Here is a 27,594-nt window from a genome sequence, read left to right as displayed (position 1 = left end):
ATATTTTTTTGTGTGTGTGTGTGGCTATTATTAATGGAATTGGCTTCTTAATTTGACTAACAGCCTGGACATTATTGGTGTATAGAAATGCTACTGACTTTTATACAGTGCTTTTGTATCTTGAAACTTTCTAAAATCATTTATAGCTCTAGTAGCCTTTTGATGGAGTCTTTAGAGTTTTTGAAATATGGAATAATATTGTCAGCAAAGAGATAGTTTGACTTCCTGTCTTTCTATGTGGATGCCTTTTATTTCTTTGTCTTGCCTGATTACTCTGGCTAGGAATTCCAGTACTATGTTGAATAGGAGAGGTGAGAGTGGGCTTCTTGTGTTGTTCAGGTTCTCAAGGATAATGGTCCTAGCTTTTGCCCATTCAGTAATTTTATTGGCTGTGGGTTTGTCACTGGTGGATCTTATTATTTTGAAGTATGTTGCTTTGATGCCTAGTCTCTTAAAGGGATGTTCGATTTCATCAAAAACTTTTTCTGTATCTATTGAGATGATCGTATGGTTTTTTTCTTTTAGTTATGTTTATGTGGTGAATCACACTTATTGATTTGCATACGTTGAACCAACCTTGCCTCCCAGGAATAAAGCTTACTTAATTGTGGTGAATTATCTTTTTGATGTGCTGCTAGATTTGGTTTGCTAGTGTTTTGATGAGGATATTTGCATTTATGTTCATCAGGGATATTGGCCTGATTTTTTTTTTTTTTTTTTTTTTTGTCATGTTTCTGCCAGATTTTGGTGTTAGGGTAATGCTGTCTTCCTAGAATAAATTAGGAAGAAGTGCCTCCTCCTTAATTTTTTGGAATTGTTTCAGTAGGATCAGTACCAGTTCTTTTTTATATGTCTAGTAGAATTCGGCTGTGAATCCATCTGGTCCAGGGCTTTTTTTGGTTGCTGGGTTTTTATCACTGATTCATTTTTAGAGCTTGTTACTGGTTTATTCACAATATCTTCCTGATTCAATCTTGGAAGATTGTGTTTTTTCTTGGAATTTATCCATTTCCTCTAGATTTTCTAATTTGTATGCATAGAGTTGTTTATACTATTGTCTAGGGGATCTTTTGTATTTCTTTAGGAACAGTTGTAATGTCATCTTTGTCATTTCTGATTTTATTTATTTGAATCCTCCTTTTTTCTCTCTGTTAATCTGGCTAGGAGTCTATTAATCTTGCTTATTTGCTTTGAAGAACCAGCTCTTGGTTTTTTTGATCTTTTGCATGAATATTTTCACTCAATTTTGTTAAGTTCTTCTCTAATTGTAGTTATTTCTCATCTTCTGCTAGTTTTAGGATTGGTTTTATTATTTTTTTTCTAGCTCCATTAGGTTCAAAGTTTTATTGTTAATTTGAGATCTTTCTAACAACTTCTTTATGAAGATGTTGAGGGCCATAAATGCTCCTCTTAATACTGCATTAACTGCATTCCAGAGATTTTGGTAAACTGTGTCACTGTTTTCTTTAATTTCAAAGATTTTAAAAGTTTCTGCTTTAATTTTGATGTTCACCCAGAAGTTATTCAGGATTAGGTTGTTTAATTTCTATATATTTGTGTTGTTTTGAGAGATCTTGATATTGATTTCTATTTATATATTGCACTGTTGTCTGATGGTTTGCTTTGTGTGCCTTCATTTTTTAAAATTTGTTGAGACTTGCTCAATATGATGAAGCGTGTTGTCAATCTTAGAATATATTCTGTGTGCAGACGAGAAGAATGTATATTCTGTGGTTGTTGGGTGATATGTTCTGTAGATGCCTATTTGGTCCAGTTGGTCAAGTGTCATGTTTAAATCCATAGTTTCTTTGTTAGTCTTCTACCTTGATTGTGTAATGCTGTCAGTGGGTTATTGAATTCTCCAACTATTATTCCGTGGTTGTCTAAGTCTTTTAAGCCTTTTCATAGGACAAGAACTTATTTTATGAGTCTTGGTGCTCCAGTGTTGGGTGCATCTATGTTTAGAATTGTTCAATCTTCTTGTTGAATTATACCCTTTATCATTGTGTAATGTCTTTCATTGTCCTTCTACATTTTTATTGGCTTAAAGTCTATTTTATCTTATATAAAAATAGTGACTTCCTCTCTTTTTCTTTTCTGTTTGCATGGTAGAGCTTTCTCAACCCTTTACTTTAAGCCTATAAGTGTCATTATGTATGAGGTGGGTCTCTTGAAGAAAACAGATAGTTGGGTCTTGTCTTTCCATTCAGTTTGCCACTGTACATCTTTTAAATGGAATGTTTGGCCACACTTAATTCAAGGTTAGTATTGATGTGTACGGTTTTGATCCTGTTAGCTGGTTGTGCAGTTGCTTTAAAGTGCCTGTGGGCTATGTGCTTAGGTGTGTTTAGTGGTGGCAGGTGTTTTTTTGATTCCATGTTTAGCACTCTCTAAGGACCGGTTGTAAGGCTGGTTTCTTTGAAACAAATTCCCTCAGTGTTTGCTTATCTGAAAAGGATTTTATTTCTCCTTCACTTATGAAGCTTAGTTTGGTAGGATATGAAATATTTGATTGGAATTCCTTTTCTAACAATGCTGAAAATAGGCACTCAATCTCTTCTGGTTTATAAGGTTTCTGCTGAGAAGTTTGCTGCTAGCTTCATAAGGTTCCCTCTGGATGTGACTTGACCTTCTCTCTGGTTGACTTTAAGATTTTTTCATTTGCATTGACCTTGATGAATATAATGACTATGTTCCTTGGGGATGGTGGTCTTACATTGTATTTACCTGGGGTTTTCTGTATTTATTTGCATGTCAACTTCTCTAGTGAGATTAGTGAAATTTTAATGGACTACATCCTCAAATATATTTCCCAAGTTGCTTATTCTCTCTCAGGAATACAAAGGAGTCTTGGATTTTGTCTCTTTATATAATCCCATATTTCTTGGAGGTTTTGTTCACGTCTTAAATCTTCTTTTTCTTATCTTTCTTTTTTTTTTTTTTTTTTTTTTTTGGTCTGTGTTGATTCAAAGAGCCAGCCTTCAAGCTCTGAGATTATTTCCTCAGCTTAGTCTTTTCTGTTTTTAATACATCTAATTGCATTACGAAATTCTTGTAGTGAATTTTTCTAGAATTTCAGTTTTTTTTTTTTCTTAAAATGGCTGTTTCTCTGGATTATTTTACTGGATTCCTTGAATTCACTGGATTGGATTTCAATATTCTCCTGAATCTTGATGAGTGTCCTTGCCATCCAGATTCTGATTTCTATGTCTGTCATTTCAGACTGGTTAAAAACCATTGTTGGGGAGTAAGTGGACTCATTTGGAGGTAAGGGGACATATTGGCCTTATGAATCAGCAGAGTTCGTGTGCTGATTCTTTCTCATTTTGGAGGGTTGGTGTTCATTTAACTATGATATAAGTTGAGTATAGTCACTTTGCTTCATTTCTGGATGGTTTCTGAGGGCAAGGGCTTTGCATAGGATCTTGGTGTACGGGTGAATTGTTGTGCTTGGTTTCACAGGCATATATATTATTAGCAGGATAATTTTGTTTTTGTAGTTTGGGCTGTGATCCAGTAGACGGTACTTAAGACTAATGGCTTATGGGTACACTAATACCCAACTATACCACTTTGTGTATTTCATTCAGTTTGCAGACGTGCTTTGTGGTTGAGGGGAGCTACATTACTCCCTCACCAGGTCTGCTTATGGCCCATGGGGGTGCCCCCTTCAATCACTGGCACCATGTCCACATTTCTTTTGTTAGGTGCTCTGGGCCATGGGGCTCCCTTAGGGAAAGGTTGCAGCAGGGAGGTATGCCAGTGTTTCTGCAATGGTTCTTCAGAAGGAAGCTCACCCAACTTCCACCCTGGCCCAAGAACCAGTGCATCTCACCCGTTGCAGTACTTTTAAGATGGGGGCTCCTTCCCTGCTCAGGTGCAGGCTACAGAGCTTGGCTCATTCTCCCCAGATTTGTGGTGCATCCCTGGGGGCATCCCATGGCTCAGGGTTGGATTCTGGCTGTGCTGAGGGATCTGATGTGCTCTTGGGTTAACAGGAAAGTATTCATGTGGAACAATGCACTCAGGCTGAACTGCAGAGGCTTCACTATGCACTTGTTTCTGCAGAACAGTTAGGCATGGACCCTATGGGGTCCAGTGGGCAGGAGGGGCCAGTGGGCAGGAGGGCTTATGGAATAGATGTGCTGTAGTTCCTCAGGGAAACCAGCCCTGCTCTTTCTTAGCTCGGAGGTCAGCTAAGACCAGTGCCTCCTGGAGGTGCATGGAGATCCCTGGGGCGTGGACATCTATGGCTGCTTTCTGCTGGAGCTGCCCAGTGAACAAAAGCTCCTAGGCTCCATGCTGTCTGAAGGCTTCTCTGCCTGCTCCCTGGGAAGATCCTCTAGATAACTTATAAGTCCATGGGTGATGTGGGGTCCCCTGTAGCAAGGATCCCAGAGGTTCATGACAAGTGTAAGTCATCCTTCACTCACTTCTTTCCCAGGAACAATTCGGGATCAGGAGCTAGCCCTAGCATTCAGGTACCCTGCATGGGGTTCCCAGCTTCCTCCCTGTTCAGTCTCAGCTTCAGCATCACCTCTTCCTTGAGTTTAGGCATTTTCTCTCTGAAGACATTCCCAAATTATGGTGGTTTACTTGATAATTTGGTCTCTCTGAGTGGGAGCAGTGCCTCCTGGCTGCATCTAATCAGCCATCTTGTTCCCCCTTCCCCATGTTCTGCACTTCCAAAGATGTCTACAATGATCAACATTATCCAATAAATTGACTGAGCAATCATGCAATATAAGTATTTTGTAAAAGTGGAGAAAAGTGCTGAATGTGTTATACATTAATTTGAGTAATACAATAATATCAGATTCCATTTGTAGACAATTATTTTGGTAATATTTAATATGACCAAAGATAAGAGAAATAGCATCAATGATAATACTTTATTATTTCTTAGTACAATAATATTTTAGACTTGTGGTTTGTTCTCTCCTCTCTTTCCGTATATATATGGATATATAGATAGATACAGATATTTTATTTTGTGTTGCCAAAATAATCAGTCTGCTTAACTTATTTTTTCCCAATATTCTTACATTTCACCTAACAGACTTGCACTTCTTTAAATTTGCATTTCCTTCTTATTCTTTTTTAGTCTTTCCCCAATTTGCTCTTCTTCTATTTTTAACATATTTGATTTCTTTTTTTAAATTCTAGAAATTACTTTTTTAAAAATCTGAATACAAATCTCTTTGTCCTCTGCTATTTTCCACTATTCAGTCTGTAAGAACTACTCATTTCCACCATATGGAGAGCTGAACTACTCCAATGTCCCTATTCTCAACCTGGTGTCTGTAAGGCCAGTGAACAATAGCAAATTCAAAACATCTTTCCAGAGCACACATCGGGACCAAGAATGAGCATCTTAAAATGTATAGTACAACAAATTATGACATATAGATATGAATAGAGTGAGTATTGAAGGTGATCAGTGATCAGATTGTTTTTGTGTGTGTTACGTATGAGTGTGTGTGTGGGTACATGCATGTGCATGTGTGCCATTTTAATTTTAATTTAATAAGGAATCAATTAAAATTGGTGGGTGGAGGCTAGTTATTTATTCAAAGTATATCAAGATAGAGACAAGTAAATATATATAGTGAAAGATAAAACATCTATCTATATAGATGTAGGAATGCAAATAAACAGTATGAAAACACAAATGGCAAATCAACTTCCTTAACTTCCTTAATGTTTATAGCCTATATCATTCTGCTTGTGAGTTTTAAATTTCATCATTGATTTAATGAAAGGCAAAGAAGAAACTACAAGGCAGGGTTAGAAAGCAGACCACACTGGGGATTCAGAAACTATGAACTATGGACTATCTGAACCAAGTTAAGAGATTTGGTGGAAGATATTTTTATCTACAGGGGGATGATTAAAGACGCTTAACAAATCTGAAATATATGACCACAGGCTCTTTGCCAGCTCTTTTCCAGCTTGTTCTAGACCAGACAAAGAACTTCATTTAAAGTACAGCATGAGAAATGATTCTGATGAAAGGATTTGTTAAATGCTATTACAGAAGTCAAGTACAAGGTCCTCAAAGTCATTAATCATAGAATTTAGATTTACTCATTCATGGTTGTGTCTGCTTAGTCCTCCTTGTAACTTAGGTTTATTCCATTTTAGTGATTGTATGTGGTTTGCTTTAGAAAAAATTGCCTTAATGATCCAACTGGACCAAAATAATATGATCATCTTTAAAAGTCATTAAAGTGACTTTCAAAATCTAAAAGTGAATGAATCAGTGATCATAAGGACATTCAAATATGGCGTCTCAGGCCTCATCAAATCCATTGATATGATATTTTTCTCTAAAACGGTAATATTTAGGCCAAAATGGTTCAAGCTATTTTGATCATTTATTTTTTTATCTGCTCTGGGACCCTGGGCCCAGTGTCTTACTGAGTAAAAATCAATTGCTAGTAATTATACTAAATTAAGTACACAATATTGGAAATCAGAAAACAACCTGATCCTTGAGCCAATCTTCAATATACTTATGGTGCTGAGTCTTACTTTCCTTAGCTGTAAAATAAGAGGATTGGACTAGATTCCTACAAGTGGTTGCTCCCATGTTAAATGCTTTAATCCTAGGAATCTTCTGTATTTAAAAATCCAAAAGAGCTGTATTAAAGGATAGTGTGACAATGTGAATATGGACATTGTAGAGAGTTTTAGACAAGTCTTAAATGTTTACAATATAGTCATCCTGCTACATAAAAGTTTGTCTCCCAGAAGATATTTCTAAATCATTATTTGGCCTGCCTTGGCTCTGGGATAGACCAAACAAACATCATGCATGAATTGTGCATGCGTGTAAAGCACACAGAAACATGTTATTAGAAAGTAGTCTTTAACCTAAATAGGAAATCAGTAAAGTAGCATTTTAAATTATCTTATAGCCTGATGAAAATTCAATTAGAACATGACACAGAAACATTTAGGAAATGAAGAAGTTTTCTAAGTGCCTTAAAAAAGGAAAGTGAGATTGACTCTTCCTATGTTCAAGAAGTATTTGAGAGAGTAATGCGAAATGGAAGAGGCCTCAGATGTGAATTAGCTATTGATATACTAGAGTGTTTGTCTTTGAGATGTTTTTCCCCAGTAATAGTACCTAGATTGCTTAAAGAAATTACCAACACACTTAAAATCTTACAAATTCACTAGATGAGTAGAATAGAATAAAAGACCAATGAATCATGCTTTTAATAAATTTATTTCAACTTTGTCATCATTTTCTACTTCACACTTCTTTTTTCCACATATATTTTATAGCGAAAACACACAATTTTTCCATGTGAGTGAGAATTTGAGTTATAGCCACAATATTATTGTTGAAGTTTGTTTAGTTTCAAAGTGTTTCCAATAAAATGACTCTGGTAGTATGTTACAATATTGTGAAAGAAGAAGAACAATGATCATTAAAAACAGAGTAATGAACAAAACCAGAAGCCACAAAGAAGTCTTTCCAAGAGAGCATTTCCAACATTGTATTTAAGGATGAATATATTCTTATATTTCCTTATATGGAGAATAATATATATGACATTCTGGAAGAAGAATAAAATAACTAAAGAGAGAGAGAGAGAGAGAGAGAGAGAGAGAGAGAGAGAGAGAACAAACCAAACACAGAATGTAATTATTTTTGTTACTGTTCAAATTATTATGATGGGAGTTTCACAATAATATTTAACAAGCCCAAGCTTCAGACTTCATCACATCTGGGTTCAAAACCTGAGCCCTAGGAGCTTGGTCAAAAGCCTCAATCTCTGTGAGTCTGTTTGCTCATCTATAATATGTGGATGGCAGTTCTGAATTTGCATTACAATTAAGTGAACTCACAAAACCAAATCAGTTCCTCTTAAGTGAGAAAAAGTGGCAAACTTTGTTGTTACTATTTTAATATTTATTATGAATATTTTTACTTATTACCTTTTTCAATATCTATAATTAGAAAATAAAAATATTTCCATTTCAAAGCATTCAATAATAGCTCTGTGAGCTTATAAAATGCTTCCTTGAGTTTCTTTTGGTTTGGTAAACATTTGTTTTTAACCTTCATTGAGATTGCTCTGGTTTTCAATATGATAAAGTGTAGGTCTCTATTTTAAACATCTTTGCTGAGAAGATATGTAGCTATGTGATTTGCAAAACGCACAGCTTGTAGGTCTTGTAACTTTAAAACATTTCCCTTCTCTCTGCATGCAGCCCTTCACGTCTCCGTTTCTTGGTCACCAGTTGAGTACAAACTCTCTCATTTTAAAATGTTATCTATGTAAATTCGTCTGCCACAGCTGGACAAGATGCATTCAAGAGTTTTTCTGTTTCCTGTGTGGTGAAGCAGCTTTCCCCTAACGACTATTTCCCATCAGTACCACAAAGACCTACCTTCTAAACCACTGTTTCAACGGTTTCTTACCACTTCCACCTTTCTATAGAACGTTTCATTTGGAAGGAGGGTCACAAATACTTGTTCACTGGGCTGTTTAGACTGATAACATCTCTTGGGACTTGAACATTGATGCACAATTCTCATCTGGAAAAAAAATTCAACTGTCAAACATTGGCAAATAATACCAGAAATGAAAACAAACTCTTTTCTGTCTCAGTGTCACCATAAAATAATTTGCTTTGCTCTCTTAGAAAATAAAATTCTTTACCTTTTTTCTAAAAATCAAAGTAAAGACATTTCCTTATTTATCTCTTTTGCTTACTTACAAAAATTTTTAATATATTTGGATTCTAAGCATGTGTTTTACTGATAAATTCATTACATTTTTAGTAAAACTTTAGACCTAAGAATAGAAAATCAAATGAGATTGACAAACATGGTAACATAGACTTATTTTTTTTTAATAAGGAATGAGAGAATTCTAGTACTTTATTCTAATAAAATAATGTCAAGACTTTTCTTTACATGTTCAAGATATTTCATCTAAAAAAAGACCCATGTTAATTATTAACTGCAGAAACAAATTACAAGTGTTATGTTTACCTTTCTTATACAGAAATAATAATATAGTCTTCAAAAATCATAATTATTTTACCTGCTCATTTGTAAAATACTAAATGTATTTGAATTATTTTTCATAAATTAAGGAATTATAAAAGTTTAACTGTCATTTGTACATTATATCTTGATCTTTTCATTCATTTTTATTTTCTGGATTTATGGTCTTTGTTCTTATGGTTTTCATTGTATTGTATGTTTCCAAGATATTTTCAAATAGAGTTTTAACTGAGTGATGCTAGATTAGAACATTTTCTAGTTCAAAATATTTGATGATTCAAAATTATGTTACGGCTCAATATTACCCCTGCCCTCAATAAGCACACACTGATAAGCAACGACGTGTGTGGAATAAAAATGACAAGAAAGTGTGGCTGTGCCATAGCAAAAGGCAGAACTGAGAGCTAACGTTTATTACTTCTCTAAGCACCAGAAAGTGTGTACTAAAGAATACTAGGTTTTTAGACTATGAATAGGTGTTCCACATACAACTACAGACATGCCAATATCTACTGGAGTAAGATGGATAATTCTTGCTGAAATAAAGTTAAGTTGGTATCTTTACACAGGTCTTCTCATAGACTTTGATGTGTTAACACTCTGAATGTCCCAGAGGAGGATATGGTGCAGATCTCTTGAAGCACCTCCTAAAACTACGAAACACCCTTCGGCCCTATTAATATGTAAAACAAATATTGGCAAATTATTGATTAAGAATCTGCTTATGCTGTTTTTCTGTACATTTAAGTAACCACAAATTGTGTTTTTTCTTTCACAATATGTCACTTCCTTTCCATTCTCAGTGTCCCCACCCTAGTTTGGGCTTTTACCTCTCTCTGCCCACCTCTAGTTTCTCTTCTTGTTCCATCCTATGAATTTCATCATATTAATCTTCTTAATGCAGCTCTAACAAGAACAAAAATTTCTTTGAATATTTGCCACAGCTTCCTTTATGAAGCGCAAAAATCTTTAAAAATGTAATCTGATATGCAGGGGTATCTATAATGCAATCCCAACCAACTTTCTAACATTTATTTTCAAATGACAGTGTTTCTTGGCCCACTTGTTTGATGAATTGACCTGGTCACCAGTCATGTCAGAAATTTCTTTTCTCTGATCTTTTGATCACATTAGTCCTTTGTCTGGAATATGCTCAACCAGCTTGTTCCTATTGAGATCCAGTGTAGTCCATTCCTTGGTTCAAATTGAAATGAAATTTCCAGCATGGAACTCTCAGATCCTTCCAACAGGACACAGCCTTCCCCTCATCTGAAACTCCATAAAAGTTTCTTAGAAAACTTTTGAGGTATGTATCACATCTGTGTGTAGTTGCCTCAGTTGCCTGTCTAAAGTGTAAAATGGTTTGAGATAGGAGATAGAACATCGGGGAGAGATTTCTGCTAGGAAGTCCATAGCTTTAGGCAGTGGTCAGTTTATATAAGAAGCGAGTGCAGGGGCAATCATCTAATGAGTTTATTATTCTGATAAAGTAAACGCTAAAACATTTCAGAATCACTTCTTTAAGAGAACAGCTATAAGACACTCATATTATCTTCAGCAAAACAGCTATTATTTTATATACTTTATTGAATATACCAAATTTAGAGTGTGTTTTTCAAATATTTTATGTACCTTCATATTTGCTTTTATTCTTTGAACAGAAGATAGAAAAAAAATTCCTAGTCCAAAAGAGTACATCTTCTTTGCCTGCTTTTACTAGTGCTACTGCAGTCCTTCAAGACCCTAAACCATGCTAGCCCCAGATAGGTATGTTAACCTTAAAGACAGCTTCTAGGAAATGCTTGAGTGCATCACATCTAAAAATCTCTATTTATGAGCATTAGACATTATTGTGGTTTTTAAATTTCCCTAAGACAAAAATAAACTAAAATATTTTAAGTAGAAAATAAATAAATACATATAAATAATTTTACATTAAAGCAATTAAGAAAGTTTCTCCCTAAGAGAGCAGTAATTTCAGGGCAACTATGGAGCCCTATCAGGACTGAAAGACCATCTTACATCTAGGATAATCTGGTCATTAGAGTTGTGGAGGGGAACTCACAGACACGAATCAATATTTCTAATATGTAATACTTTATGCTGTAGACCAAATCTTTACAACAATTCTGTTCTCTTCCAAAGAGCAGTTGGGACACAGATCCTGAGTTATACTTGAGGAACCTTCAGCAAGAGCATTACGATAGATTCCCAACAACTAGAATCCTTTCTTGGAATTCATAATGAAAAGAAAAGACCTGCTTTTAAACCTTTCTCTCAGCTTTTACCTTAGGTTCACAATAGACATGATTTTAATGGAACTAATGTGTCCATATCCAAGGTTCTTCTCCCATCCTTAATTCAAAGCAATTTTGATAAAAGTAAAGGTGAGTTAGCTATATGGATTTGAGCTCATATAAGTGAACGCTGACTTCAGAGCTACAATTTACATGTAGTAAGGCTTTATTACTTCTGGTCTATCTACTGTCATGTAACTGACAGGTGATAGGTTAATATATGTAGAACACACACGTGTGTATTTGATATACTTCCTGCTAATGCGCGTGCAGATTATTTAGACATCTGGAATCAATTTAACAATTGTGTGAACTTTACGTAAATAGCCATTATCCAACTTAATGATTTTAGTGGTTGCAGTTGCCAGGGTTGTCAGTGGTCCTGGCATAGGAAATTTGAATTGAAGAAGATTACTTCCCTTTGGGCTCTTTCACTAGAAGAGCAGTTTGAATCAAAGAGAAAAATACCTGCTCAAACTCATTATCAAAACTGGATAATGGTAAATGGCAGCCTGTGGGAAATCTAAAGACAATTTAATTTATTTCTCTAATGAAGGGACCAGCATTATTATTTAAAATTAGTCCCTTATCTTACTTATACCTATTCTCTAGGCAAATATTTTAGAATGGATTGTAATTCATTTCTTTTTAAATTTATACTATTTGTCACTTACTATTGCTGCCCTGAGTGACTTGTACAATATAAATGATTTGGAGGTAAAACCAAGGAATGATATGGTTTAGGCAGGCTTCTAATTTGATAAAAATAATCCTTTGATGTCTAAAATATTTTTTATACTATGCTGACCAAAAAGAGTGTGGGAAAATATTGCCTCTTTGTTTATTTATCCCTAATCAATTACAGAAAGTTATCAAACAGGCTTGACTATTTCATTTTTGGACAATTAAATGTCACTTAATCTCTATGTTTTTTAAAGATAGCCAAGAAGAAAAAGAACAGTGCTAAAAATAAGTGAGTTAAAATTCAGATGGAATTTTGATTTTAAATAATGAATAAACATTAATTTTAAAATTTAGAAAGTCCAAATAATTTAGGGGGAAGATAACATTGAGTCTCAACAAATGATATTTTACTCAGCCAGCAAGAGCAACTATAAATGTAGAAATTGTAAATATCATTAGACTTCTGCAAGGATAATCATTAAGCAGAAATCTACCGATTACTAAACAATTTATTCCACTTGGGTTCTATAAAAATTTATCCAAATTGTGGATTTTTAAAAAAATTTCAGATCCAGTTATACTACCCTATTATATAACAACAAATTTCTTGCTTAAAGATAAAGGTAACACCAAGAAAAGACCTCTAACTTTACAAATTATTTAAATATTATTATTTAATGACCTTCTTTTTTCATGCAAAATTATTTTCTTAATTATATCTTTAGATAACATTCTCCCAGAATGAACTCCTAGTATTGTTTATGCCATCTTTCAAAATAGAAATCCAAATTATAGCCTTCTTTTGCTATTTCTCAAATACAGCTATCAGCTTTCAAACAAATTGTTGCCCAGGATTCTCAGTCTACCAAACTGTGAGATAAATGGGGCTGGCAGTGGTAGATCACAGTTGTAATTCAGGTAGTTTGGGAGGCAGAGGTGGGAGGTTCACTTGAGCCCAAAGTTCGAGAGCAGCCTGGGCAACATAGTCAGATTCCTGTCTCTACAAAAAACTTAAAAAATTAACTGCATATGGTGGTGTGCACCTGTAGTCTGAGCTACTAAAGAGGCTGAAGCAGAATGATTGCTTCAGTCCAGGAGTTCAAGAAGGCAGTGAGCTGTGATCACACCGCTATACTCCAGCCTGGACAACAGAGTGAGATCCCATCTCTATTTTAGAGAGAGAGAGAGAGAGAGAGAATTTTATGCATATATAAACTATTGAAACCTAGTGGAGAAAAGGAATAAGCAAGGAATACATCTTTTTTTAAGTCCTTAGTAGTCTCTCACTAAACGTGTTAGTTCATAGTTTGGAACCGCCTTTGGTGCAAATCATCCCTTTAATTTTAGATTCCAGTCTTTAGTATTTTCTTAAAGCATATGCCACAACATACTACCAAAATTAGAATGCAGAACAACAGTGAAGAACAAATAAATTTCAATTTAAAATAGTGTAAAAAAATATATTATCCTAGGTCTTATTTTAATTCTAATTTATTTGATGTAGCTATTGTATTAGATGAAATGGACTAAAAGAATATAAAGTGATATATTCATCTATACATGATAGCATAGATTCATTTTTAGGTTCTAGCAAGTAGCTTAACAAAGCTACTACTTTTGTTGCAATAATTAATATTTTAAAATGAGGAGAAAGTCTTTGTTGCTTAAGTTGACATACACTTCATACCTAACGTGCAAGTAACATGCAGCATTGCTCAGAATTAGCCTTTCTACATATAAAGTAAAAATAACGACCGATATTAGTGAATGTTACCTATGTGGCAGTCAATTTATATATTTGATAATTTATCATTTAGAGAAAAACCGAGGCTAGAGGAAACTAGCTTGAATATAGGTCAGACTTTTTACATTAGACTCAACCCTGCTTGCTCCATGTATTTAGATGACAAATTGAGCAAAAGGAGGAGGCTTCTCTCAGATGAAGGTGGTAGCCAAGGGGCTCTTGCCACCCACAGCGCTGAGAAGATCAATACATGGCACTCATAGACCCATTTGCAGTGAACCAGCAGGGAATGTGGCCTACAGTACATTAATCTCTATTCTTCAACACAGTAGTCACATTTTAGACATTTGTCAGAGAGTTCAACCATAAAATGACCCACTTGAGATATCTAACACTTCAAAGATGCAGTCTAAAAATGGACCTATTTCTCATTTTGAAATTATCAAAGCTTTAGTCCTGTTTTAAGATTGAGCTTTCATTCATTTAATTTCTTTTCAGGCCCACTCTGAAGCACGGTGCTGAACCTAAGAACACTTTCAATCTAGATATGTAATGGGCATTCCTTCAACACATTAATCCTGGATTTATTTATAGTGCTTCTGCTATGTGCCGGGCATGGCTTTAAAGTTATAGAAGAAAATAAAGCAAGTCCCTGACCTCAGGAAGCTACATTCCAGTGACAGACACCTGTTTCTCTTTCCATGTAGGCACTTGATTTTCTCTAATAAACCAATACGCATGATGAAGCACACATAACAGAACAATATTACAAAATATTAAGCAGGCTTTGCTACCCACCCATCCTATCTACCCCTGCAACACACACACATTTTCTTTCAAAGCAGTGATGCTCCCCTTCCCCACTCCTTTGAGACTACAGGGCTTGACACTCCCATTGCTCCAAGGGAGAGGTATTATGACAGAGCCAGAAAATCATGATGTCAGAAAACTTTTGGCTTTATGAAAACATGAATGTCCAAGGTTTAAGAGAGAAGAGCTAGAAAAGTGCAAAGCATTTTCCTCTGCTCTAAATGGAGATGAGATTAAAATTTTAAAAAAGGATAAATGAAAAACCACCTCTGAAAACTTGGAGAGAAAGAGAATGGGAAAAGAAAACAAGAAAGTCAGACTTAGGTGAGGGTCTCTTGGAAGAGCTAAGGCCTCAGTTCCAGGAGATGAATGGTAGAATGCCGGGAGAGAGCTAAGGAATTCAAAGCAGAAAAGACCTTGCCATCTTCTGAAAGGGAAGAGATATGTGAGAAAAGTTGTAGATAATCCTGAACCATGGTAATAGTTGACATGAAGTATAAGCATACTGAATCCAGATGAAACCTGATCCAGCTCCCTGGTTTCTCATTTTGCAGAGTGCGCATTTTGCAGAGCATCTCAAAATGACTTCTGCCTTTTAAAGGGTGAGAAATGTAGGGAGAGAGAAATTAGGCTGAGCAAACAGAGAATGTGTGGGCTGATGGCAACTTGGACAACTCCGTGAGGCAGAAAGGGCCAGCAGAGAGTGATACACCCTGTGGACACCAACAGACATTTGGTGTCCAAGGACTCAGTGTTCTCTCACCCATCTCTCAACAACTTTAGGACTCAATATCCCTAAATTAGATGCATTCAAGGGAGAAGAGTTTTAAGGAAAATCTGAAATGACTGAGTTTAAACCTTTATTTCTTAAACTTACTCAAAATTGGTGACTATTACATCTTCTGATATGAATCACATAAGGTCTTTAAAGAGAGATTTGTTTGAATTATATACAAATGTAAAAATTATATTTTTATACCTAAATGCTCCATGAAATATATTGTGCATGTTACAAATATAAAGCAGGGGGCACTGCATATAATATTATCATTAAAGTTGAAGTTTAGATGACAGAGTCAAAAGGCATTCATCAATATTTATGCTTTGCTTTTCAAATGAACTCAACTATCCTCTTATTTCACTGACAAAAATCAGTGTGAGTTATTAGTCTTATTTCAACATGGTAGCATTAAAAATATTGGCTTCCTGCATGGTTCATAATAATACTTTCAATTTCAATTTCAATACTTCACTTAGGAAAAGGTGGATAAAAACTTTTCTTATGTCAACTCATTACTCTTTGAGAGTTTTAATTAATAAAATATTTCCAACTAATATTTTTATAAAAGATCTAAAATGATTCTCCTTGTGAACAAAGGACACTTTAGGAAAATACAATAAAATTCCCACTTTATTTTTAGTGTCTTTTTTGATCTACTTACTAACATCATGTAGAAATAAGATATTACTTATTAATAAAATAAATTATGCTTTGAAATAAAATTCTTTCACAGATTTAACACAGGCCTGTGACTATAATGGGGTAACTCATAGATCTCTAGATACCCAGGCAGGGTTAACTGAGAAACATTCAAACAAAATTTCTGCCACAGATTGCTTATACAACCAAACAGTGGAAAGAATAAAAGTGCTTCTGGGGTTTATATCTTTTGGCTCAATGGGTAACATATTTAGGTACTAAACAAAGAAATGCAATTCTTTGTGTTTTTTTTTTTTTTTTTTTTTTTTTTTTAAAGGCACTGGATCATTTTAGATTAACAAAAGCAAAGAGGATTAATGCTGCTTTTAATCAGAAAGAAATTTCAGCTTTACCAGACTTTCTTTATTACAGAAAATTCAGACCACTTCAGACAGAACCAAACATGATTACAAATAAATCACTCCTTTTCTTCATGGCTATTTACTAATGTGTTGTATCAAACAAATAAACAAACACACACATAAATTAAATGTTTACTTCCTCTAGGTGAAAAAATCTCAATATCAGTTTTAACAAATATTCTATTTCTGTCATGATTTCCAGATTTTCACTCAGAGAGTCCTATGATTAATGTTCTTTAGTTTGTGAAGGTGCTGCCCAGCACTGGATAGGCCATTAAAGAAGTGCTCTGATCATTGCAGAACAAAATGCAACAAAAGCCTATCTCAGTCTGAATGCCTCCTGTCCACTGATGCAATTTAAGACTGAATTAGCTTTTTATGAAGTCAAATCACATTTTAGAGATGTATTATTGCCAAAAAACCAGTGTCTCTTTCACCTGTCTGCCTTGTCCATCCTGCACTAATGCAAACAATTTCTGTTTGTTTGTTTTGGACTAGATATAGGACTCCACATTGATAAGCATAGTTTTTATTATCTATTTAGAATTTAGCAAATTAAAAATCAATTTGGAGGCATAATATGGAGGCTATCTAAGGATAGTATTGAGAGAGAAGAACCGAGGCATAGTCACATAACACTGGAAAAACGAGCCAGAATTCAATCCTGGCTCTGTTACAAGCAAGCTCAGTGGCCCTATGTCAATCATTTCACCTCTCTGGGCATTGGTTTCCTCATCTATACAATCAGTGGTTTGAAACTGTGTGATCTTAGCTTCAGTATAATTCTAAGATGGTATTCTTCTCTAAGTTTTACCTTATTAATTTAGTACTATGACTAATGATATGGTTTGGCTCTGTGTCCCTACCCAGATCTCATCTTGAATTGTACTCCCACAATTCCCACATGTTATGGGAAGGACCCAGTAAGAGAGAATTTGAATCATGTGGGCGATTTCCCCCATACCACTCTTTGTAGTGAATAAGTCTTATGAGATATGATGGTTTTATCAGGGGTTTTCTCTCTTACATCATTGTCATTTCCTCTTGCCACCACCATGGAAGAAGTGCCTTTCACCTCCCACCATGATTCTGAGGCCTCCCCAGTCATATGGAACTGTAAGTCCATTTAAACCTCTTTTCCTTCCCAGTCTCAGGTATGTATTTATCAGCAGCATGAAAACAGACTAATAAAGTAAATTGGTACCAGTCATGGGGTGTTGCTGAAAAGATACCCAAAAATGTGGAAGCAACTTTGGAACTGGGTAACAGGCAGAAGTTGGAACAGTTTGGAGGGTTCAGAAGAAGACAGAAATATGTGGGAAAGTTTGGAACTTCCTAGAGACTTGTTGAATGGCTTTGACCAAAAGCCTGATAGCGATATAGACAATAAGGTCCAGGCTGAGGTGGTCTCAAATGGAGATGAGGAACTTTTTTGGAACTGGAACAAAGGTGACTTTTGTTATGTTTTAGCAAAGAAACTGGCAGCATTTTGCCCCTGCCCTAGGGATCTGTGGAACTTTGAACTTAAGAGAGATGATTTAGGGTATCTGGTAGAAGAAATTTCTAAGCAACAAAGTATTCCAGATGTCACTTGGGTGCTGCTAAAGGCATTCAGTTTTAAAAGGGAAGCAGAGTGTAAAAATTCGGAAAATTTATAGCCTGACAATGCGATAGAAAAGAAAATCCCATTTTCTGAAGAAAAATTCAAGCTGGCTGCGTGAATTTGCATAAGTAACAAGGAGACAAATGTTAATCCCCAAAACAAGGGGGAAAATGTCTCCAGAGTATGTCAGAGACCTTTGTGGCAGCCTCTCCCATCACAGACCTGGAGGCAGAGGAGGATAAAATGGTTTCATGGGAAGGGCCCAGGGTTCCCGTTCTGTGTGCAGTTTAGGAACTTGGTGCCCTGAATACAAGCCACTCCTTCTGTGGCTGAAAGGGGCTAACATAGAGTTTAGACTATGACTTCAGAGGGTGCAAGCCCCAAGCCTCAGCAACTTCCACATGTGTGGAGCCTGATGGTGCACAGAAGTCAAGAACTGGGGTTTGGGAACCTCTGCTTAGATTTCAGAAGATGTACGGAAATGCCTGGATGCCCAGGTAGAAGTTTGCTGCAGGGGTGGGGCACTCATTGAGAACCTCTGCTAGGGCAGTGCAGAAGGGAAATGTGGGGTTGAAGCCCCCACACAGAGTCCCTACTGGAGCACCACCTAGTGAAGCTGTGAGAAGAGGTCCACCATCCTTCAGACCCTAGAATGGTAGATCCACTGGCAGTTTACACTGTGCACCTGGAAAAGCCACAGACACTCAACACCAGCCCATAAAAGAAGCTGGGAGGGGGGCTGTACCCCACAAAGCCACAGAGGCAGAGCTGCCCAAGACCATAGTAACCCACCTCTTGCATCAGTGTGACCTGGGTGTGAGACCTGAAGTCAAAGGATATCATTTTGGAGCTTTAAAATTTGACTGCCCCACTGGATTTTTGGACTAGTATAGGCCGTATAACCCCTTTGTTTTGGCCAATTTCTTCCATTTGTAATGGCTGTATTTACTCAATATCTGTAACCCCAATTGTATCTAGGAAGAAATTAGCTTGCTTTTGATTTTACAGGCTCATAGGTGGAAGGGACTTGCCTTGTCTCAGATGAGACTTTGGACTGTGGACTTCTGGGTTAATGCTGAAATGAGTTAAGTCTTTGGGGGACTGTTGGGAAGGCATGATTGGTTTTGAAATGTGATGACATGAGATTTGAAGGGGCCAATGTTGGAATGATATGGTTTGCCTCTGTGTCCCCACCCAAGTCTCACCTTAAATTGTACTCCCATAATTCCCACATGTTGTGGGAGGGACCCAGTGGGAGATAATTTGAATCATGGGGGCAGTTTTCCCCATGCTATTCTCATGGTAATAAATAAGTCTCATGAGATATGATGGTTTTATCAGGGGTTTCCACTCTTGCATCTTCCTCATTTTCTCTTGCTGCACCATGTAAGAAGTGCATTTCACCCCCTGCCATGATTCTAAGGTCTCCTCAGCCATGTGAAACTGTAAGTCCAATTAAACCTCTTTTTCTTCCAAGTCTTGGGTATGTCTTTATCAGCAGTATGAAAACGGACTCATACAACTTTACTCTATTTTTAAATCTTAGCTTTTTTCATCCGACTTTGCTTTTATAAGTGTACCTTTATTTTTATCCAAGCCATTGATTAAAATGTTGAATAAGACAGTATCTAATGCATGTCACAAGAAACCTAACTCAAGGCTGACAGTGATTCAAAGCTTGGTATTCTTTAGGTGTGGTTATTCATAACTGGAATAATAACTTTATTATTCTTTCAACATTCACTCGTTTTATCTGCAGGAATATCTTGGAAAACTGATTAAATGTCTTTCAGAAATCAAGATATATTCTGACAGCTCAAGTCAGTGTGCATGTACAGATCTCTGAAAATTAACCTTGAAGGAAGCTGAGAAAGTTACACTTTATCTCAGTGTTAGATTATAGTAAATGGGTGACTCAGAAGGTACTCTACAGGAGGAAAAAATATATTTGAGATAGAGATCTTTTGCCCCCACAATCCTCCCCTTCTTCGCACACGCACACACACATACACACACACACTTCTGTTTATTCTTACTCCTGATATAGTTACAGGCAGAACACTATCAGTGAGTCAGGTTTGGTAGAGATGAAGTGACTGGGAGCAGGTGAAACTGTGTCATACACAGTGGAATCTGAGACTGGTCACACTCAAGCAACACATCATGTGTTTGTTTCTACTAATCCATGTTAGTAGAAACATGGGTTAGTAGAAACACATCATGTTAGTGAGAATCTAAGAGTAGAGAAACTCCCAAGGGCAATGCCAGATCAGGTCTCCTCAGTAGGTAAGAAGAGGCTACAGTGGCTAGAACTAGTGTAGGCACTCTGAAGTTATTTCCAGGTGGGCAAGATGCAAGATGCAAGATGCATTTTTGTAGCTGAGGTCCAGAGGAGCTGGATAATTTTAACTACTCAACAGATGAAGACAGAAATGGGATCGCATATTTCCAATTGTGTTCATCATACCTGTGATATTCTCCTGCTACACAGTCTAGCTCAATCTGTACAAGCCACGAAAACCACAGAGGGATGAAGAGGAATTTAAGGGCAGCTGCCTCAATAAGGAGTCACAATTTCTTTCCTACTGCAGAACTTCTAGCAGTTTTCAGTCCAGGAACCACTGATGGGAGGAGAGACCAACTCCTCAGGGGAAGGACCCTACATTACCATTAAAAGTGTTTAGGTAACAATTCTCCAGTCTTTCCCCAAAAGGTCTGTGGCCATTTGCTTAGGTAATTGTTCACTGGGGAAAAGGGAACACTGAAATAATTCAAGGACTGTTTCATGTAGGACTCGAGTTGACCTAGATAAACAGGGGCTGGAAGAAATACCATGGCCGCTATATTAGATTAGGTATAAATGAGGGCTGAGTAATAAATTCAGGTTCTGGAACAGGTCCAGCTCACAGTGGGTCTACTAGGACCATGGATGATCATTTTCTCGGTCTTCAATATATAATTAAAGTAAGAACACCTTATTGTTGGGAAAAATCCCACTCTGGTTCCTTGGCCTGTGAGGTAGGGGATATTGTAAAAAGAAATGCCAAATGGAAGCCTCTGAAATTACCCTTGTACTCTACAGTCAAGAGAGTAAATCCAAAATAATACCTTATTCTGGAAAAATAGCAACAATTAGTGCCATTATTAAAGACCTAAGGATCCATGGGAGGTAGTCCCGATGATATTGCCATTTATTCACCAACATAGAAAGTCAGATGGATCTTTGAGCATGAGAGTGAGCTACCATAACTCAAGTAAATTTTTGCCTTAATTGTAGATGTTGTGTCATATATGATATCTTTTCTGGAGCAGTGGATTAGTTCGTTCTTGCATTGCTTTAAAGATAAAGCTTTATTTTATCTTTAAAGCTTTATCTTTAAAGCTGCATTGCTTTAAAGATTGCTTTTTATACCTGAAACTGGGTAATTTATGAGAAAAGAAGTTTAATGGTTCACAGTTCTGCAGGCTATACAGGGAGAGCAGGCCTGTCACATGTAAGCAGGAGCAGGAGAATGAGTGGGGAGGTACCACATACTATCAAATGACTAGATCTCACGAGAACTCACTCACTAGTAGGATTTGATCAGCTCACTATAGGAGTGTTACAGAAAGTAGATACCATGAGCAGAGATTTTGGCAGCAGCTGGGCCACCTTCTCTTTTTTATCTACTCCTATTTCAAGCTATTTGACTCTGTTAACCCAGGAGACTTTGGAACTCATGGAAAGCTGGTATAATTGGGATATGACGTCTGTTAAAATCAGAGCAAAAAGAATTGTGGCAGGGCAAACTACTAGAGTAAAGCATTATTGCCTGGGCAAAAGGAAAATAAAGAAGTAGATTGTAGGATGAGTCTAGCTTTCACAGATTTGTGGACTCATAAGCAGCAGCTTTATATCCTCTGGACCTATCCTACGATTCTTTCATTTTTTTTTTTTTCCATAATTGCTATCTTATATTTTGGGAAACCACAAGAAGACGGGTGACATTCTTCTGACTGAATATACAAGGTGCCTCTGGCCCCTAGAATATTGAGAGGGTCAGTGATGAATGAGTTCTTCTGTCCCTAGAGGCTGAAAGAGTTCAGGGGAGCTAGGGAGTGAAGAGAATTCCTCCAGGTGCTTTGGCAAGAAACAGGCAACCCTCTAAACTGTGGGTGTTAGAACTATTCTGCTTTTCTTAGCAGTGGGATTCTAAACTCTTAGGAAACTCCAACCTCTAGATCTGAGCTGCATGAGACAAGAAGTCAGAAATAATAACCTATCTAAAATTTCCCACCAGTCAGAAAGGATGATCAGGCAGAATAATCAGGGCATATTTGCAGTGAAGCAAAACTGCTTGTGGGGAGAGATAAAAATATAAAATGTAGAATTGAGTACACTTGAGTTTTAAAAGTCTGTCTTGTGCTAAAACAATGGCAAAGCAAAATAAAACAAAAAATCATTATTTTAGGGGAAGCAATACAATAGTTGAATTGAACGAGAATGGCCAATATAAAAATCATATTAAGTAACTTAAGAGGTCAAGTACAAGTAACATTTCTAGTGACAAAGCAAAACTATAGAGAGATGGTTATCATGAGGGAAAAAATAATATGACTGAAGACTAGATTCATGAGATACAATATAAATGATAGAATTTTCAGAAGAAAAAAAAACAGAAATAGGAGAGACAATAATTGAATAAATTATTTAAGAAAATTCCCCTGACATGAAGAAAAAACTGAAGTCTGAGCAGTAAAAGGACTTTAAGAGTTCTAAATAAAGAAACAAATCTAACATTTTATCCTGGTGAAATTCCTAAAGTCAAAAGTTTTTTAAATATAGACACCTCCAAATAGAAATAAAAGTTGTCTGCAAAGTTTGTAGAGAAGGTATGTTTGGCATGGTATTTCTTATTAGTAATAGTTGACACTAAAAAGGGAGAAAGGATTTATAACTCGAGAATTCTGTAACCATCTGAGATATTATTTAAGAATTTAGAGTATGTACCACACAAATACCTTGCCTGAAAAAAATTACTTGAGAAAAGACTCGCAGCGATCAAAAGGGAATTCAAGAAATAAGAGGCAGAAGGAAGGTGGTGACCGATGTTCCTATCCGCCTATCCATTCATTCATTCGTTCACCTATTTGTTTACTCGTTCTCTCTTTTTCAATATATTTTTTCTATCTTAGTAAATAAAATCTAATAATAGGTTATTTAATGCTAAATTAAAACATCTTGAGGCTGGCCAGGTGCGGTGACTCATGCCTATGATCCCAACACTTTGGGAGGCCAAGGTGGGTGGATCATGAGGTCAAGAGATCAAGACCATCCTGGCCAATATGGTGAAACCCTGTCTCTATTAAAAATACAAAAATTAGCTGGGTGTGGTGATGCACGGCTGTAGTCTCAGCTACTCGGGAGGTTGAGGCAGGAGAATCACTTGAACCCGGGAGGCGGAGTTTACAGTGAGCCGAGATCACCGCAACTGCACTCCAGCCTGGTGACAGAGCGAGACTCTGTCTCAAAAAAATAAAAATAAAAAAATCTTGAAGCAGCCAGGTGTAGTGACTCACATCTGTAATGCCAAGACTGTGGGAGGCTGAGGTGGAAGAATCACCTGAGCCTAGCAGTTCGAGGATGAAGTGAGCTATGATCGTGCCACTGCATTCCAGTCTGGGTGACAGAACAAGACTCTGTCTTTAAAAAAAAAAAAAAGAAAAAATCTTAAAATTGAAATGGTATCTTGCAAAGAGTGGAGGGACCTAATATAATTCTTTCTAAGGTTTTCATCTTCCTTTGTTATTGTTTTGAGGAATAAGAGAGAGATCAGAGAAAACTGAGTGTTGACTGAGCAAGACAGTCTATCTCAATTGGGAGCATAGTTGATCTTAAAATAATAGTAGAGTCATAGATATCTAATAAGGGCAAGAAAAAGGAAAACCATTAACAGAATGGAAAACCATAATTGAAAAAAAACAAACAAAAGGAAAGGTAACATAAATAGTAATTTGTTCAAATAAAACAATAAGAGAAAGAAAAAAAATAAAAAACTTAAGCCAGTAATAAACATGAGATATACTGATCTCTACTCTAAATGAGAATGGCATGAATTTTGCCATTAAAGGTAGACTCTCACATAACACCAATGTACATAATGTTTACAAGTCACACTTAAAACAATTGGTAAGGAGAGTTAGAGAGTCAAGAAGTGAACAAAAGGATAAAAAAAATGCAAACAAAGAAAGTAGAAAACTTAAAGTTAATACCAAAAAAGGTGTCATTTAAGGCTAAAAGAAATGCAAGAAATATGGATGGCCATGATATAATGGTAAAAGCTATTAAAAATTGCAAAGTTTCAACAGTAGTCAAATAGTAAGCATTAAATTCTGTACCAGCATGAACAAAGTCATAGCTGAAATTATAAAGAAATATTACAGAGCAGGTCTTGAGCACGGGCAAACTCTCCATCTTGATGGAGTGGAAGCTCCAACTGACTTGAAATGTTTAAGGCAGCAAAGTAAGTTATTTTAACTAGTGTACTCAGTGTCTACATACAAACATGAAATGAAAATATGTTAAGACAAATCTTATTTACACATGTCTAGTTGAAGCATGCCCAAAGAGAATGTGTCATGAAAACCTAAGAAGAAAGACCATTCATTTATGTTAAGGGCAAAATAATAGATCTCGCAAATGTATACTTTTTTTTGTCACTTCTCCCTCCTCTGGTTCAGTGCTTCTACTTCCACCCAGATACCCAGTAAACCATCTACCTACTCAAAGAGTCAGCCTGGAACTTTCTAAATGTTGTTCTGCAAATAATCTTGTCTTCATTCTATTTACTAGAAGGGGAAATGGAAGAGGGTTGACTGACTCCATTTAGAGCACTAATTTATCTTAATTCTTATAAATAATCAGATAATATAACTGCAATTGCCTTTTTGCCTACACATAAAGCTAACCTATTCAGACTGAAGAGGCAACATTGATTCTCTTTTCCTGCTTAAGAGTTAGGCTAAAATAAAACTATCTTAATCCATTCAGTTGATTGTTTAATGTATAACATGCAATATGCTTATTGACTTTTGTTCTTAGGGAAGAAAACTCTGCAGATTAAAAATGGGGAAGAAAACCAAAATGATTTATCTGCAACACACAATTGACTAAGGGATACACATATATACAGAGAAAGATTAAAGCTTCTATTATAGCTAATCTATGAGACAGCGTGTTTATGTCAAATAAACTTATTTACCTTCATGTTAACTTTTAAAATCATACTTAAAGTCTATCCCCAATTTCCATGTGCCTGAGAGAAATAATGGGAAGAAAATAGTACTTGCTATATTAACCATAAATTATAAATTGTACTTAAATTTATCAATTATAAATTTTACTTAAAAATTTTGAAGTGATATAAAAAGCACAGCATGAAAACAATGCATGTCATTATGTATGTTTCTGAGATACTCATTTGTTATTTGTCAAAACTTTTAAGTGGAAGAGAAAAATATAACAGATTTTTCAAGGGGGAGGAAAAAATGAATTTTTACATGGGTCAGAATATACACGAACTGAAAGTAAAAATTAAACCAGATTCCCATTATCTTCACTTACATTATAATTCTTCATAGTTATATTTTCTAGAGAAAATAAAGGAAAAGTAGTTGGTAATAAAATGCTCAAGATGTATACTTTTTCCATTATTGCAAGACGCCAAGTGGTCAAGGGCAAGGATGTTGTTCTGAGTGGCAGGAGTTGTGAATTGCATTCCCTTTTCCATTGCCAACTTGCCAAGTTGTCTTGGGTCAGCAAATTTATCTAACTAAGCCTCAGTTTCTTCAACTGTTAAATGATAGGGTTAGAATAGAGAAAAACTATAGTTCATTTCAGTCCTAAAATAATTATGGTTATGATGTCATAGCTAAGTAGAGACATTGGGGCAGCCTTTAATTATTGGTGGTGTTACTAGTGCTCAAGCCATATGGAACTTCTTTAACCTTGGCTATATCCATGATAGAACAATAGCTTGCCACTTAAAAGAAAAACTCTCCAAAATATTTCTCATGCTTGCTATTCAAGTTTATTTCCAAAGTTAACCGAAAGTCATTTTCCATAATATTATTATTAACAAACTGTACATTGTCTTTAAGGAATAGTAATAAAGGTGACGCCAAATGAGAAAGAGATCCCCAAAGGGAAGATTCTTCCCAAATATTACCATAAGAGTTGGATCATAAAATGGTTAGAAGTGGAAATTATACATATATAGTTTGAGCTTTTGAAAATTGAAGTCCGACAGTGTTTTTATTTTAATTTGGTGAAAAATGATAGTAGAAACTTAATGAGACATGTAGTCCTCCTCTTTGATTAAAAATATGCCAGATATTAGAACGACAAGCACAAATCCTTCCATTCATCTTTCACTTTCTTGTTTTCTAAGAAGAGAATGCAAACAACATGGATTTTTTTCCCCCCTGGTCCTTCTCTTATGTAGTACACGTAAGAATCTGGTGCTATCTAACTATTCCCTCAGCTTAAGCAATAATAATAATGAACATTTGTTGAGTGCTTATAATGTAAGTTCTAGCCTAAGTACCACACAAGTGTTATTTAATTTATTCCTTATAACAATCTAGAAGGTAGATATCATTATAACCTTCCATTCATAGATGAGGAAACCAAAGGTCAGAGAGGGCCCAGTGTTGCACAGATAGAAAGCACTGTGGCAGGCCACCTGGCTTCAGAGCATGCATGCTTAGCCACAACAGAATACTTCCTCTCCACCCTGCAGCACACATGGAAATAAAGACGTAAAAAACGTAAATGAAGTTCATTTGAATTATATAGATCCTCATTGGTAAGTTCTGAATAAAATTCTGGTGGCAAACTCCTTAAAGTTCCAACTCCAAGCACAGAGATGTTCATGGAAGGTTTTATATAACATGTGTAGAACCTGTCCATGGCCGGGTTTTCTTTTGTTCAGTTTTGGGTCTCAGCACCTAGAAGACTACCTGGCATAGGGTGAGTAAACTCTGTGCATTTATTCTATAAATTAATATTTTAACATAGCATTGGAATGCAAGTTTTAATCTGAATAAATCTATATTTTAGAACTGTTTTGTATACCCGTTTAACTTGACACTTTTGAAGCGTCTCACTGTAATTCAAGTGGTATGTACTGAATTAACTCTGTTTTTCAAACTTTGTGAGGAGAAACAAAATTATTAGATATTGTTAACAATTATAACAAATCCAGTTTGTTCATCATTTGATCTTCTTTTCAATAAAGCTTTTCATGTTTTATTTGAGGAGAAAAGAAGAATGCCAAAACCCATGTGGGTTCCGTCTTTGGTCTAACATGTATTTTTCTAAAATAACAAATGTAACTGAGAAGCTTGCCTGGGTGGTATAAAAGAGTCAGTTAATTGGTAGTCAGCCTTTCTTTTTATAGTTGACTATAAGTCTAAACGCTGATTTAGGAGAAAGATACGTTTTTACTAAAGAAAGCTGTATATGCTATATTAAAAGTGTGATGACTTTGCTTTTTCAAAGAATCCATAAGCCCCACCCATCTCCTCTGAAAAGTTCAGACTGCCA

The 27,594-nt window shown here is 35.9% G+C and overlaps 1 long non-coding RNA gene across 1 annotated transcript in view; it reads right to left on the bottom strand.

The window, feature by feature from the left end:
• Positions 1-27,594, bottom strand: part of LOC144337626 (uncharacterized) — a 56,768-nt gene that overhangs the window by 25,127 nt on the left and 4,047 nt on the right. Inside the window, exon 2 of the long non-coding RNA XR_013410992.1 lies at positions 8,438-8,554. This is a non-coding gene — a long non-coding RNA (uncharacterized LOC144337626). The remainder of the gene's footprint in view (positions 1-8,437; positions 8,555-27,594) is intronic.

The sequence above is a fragment of the Macaca mulatta genome, chromosome 1, assembly GCF_049350105.2.
Source record: "Macaca mulatta isolate MMU2019108-1 chromosome 1, T2T-MMU8v2.0, whole genome shotgun sequence".
NCBI classification, from domain to species: Eukaryota; Metazoa; Chordata; class Mammalia; order Primates; family Cercopithecidae; genus Macaca; species Macaca mulatta.
Note: the sequence above shows the minus strand (reverse complement) of the source record. Positions and strands in the feature narration are given on the sequence as shown.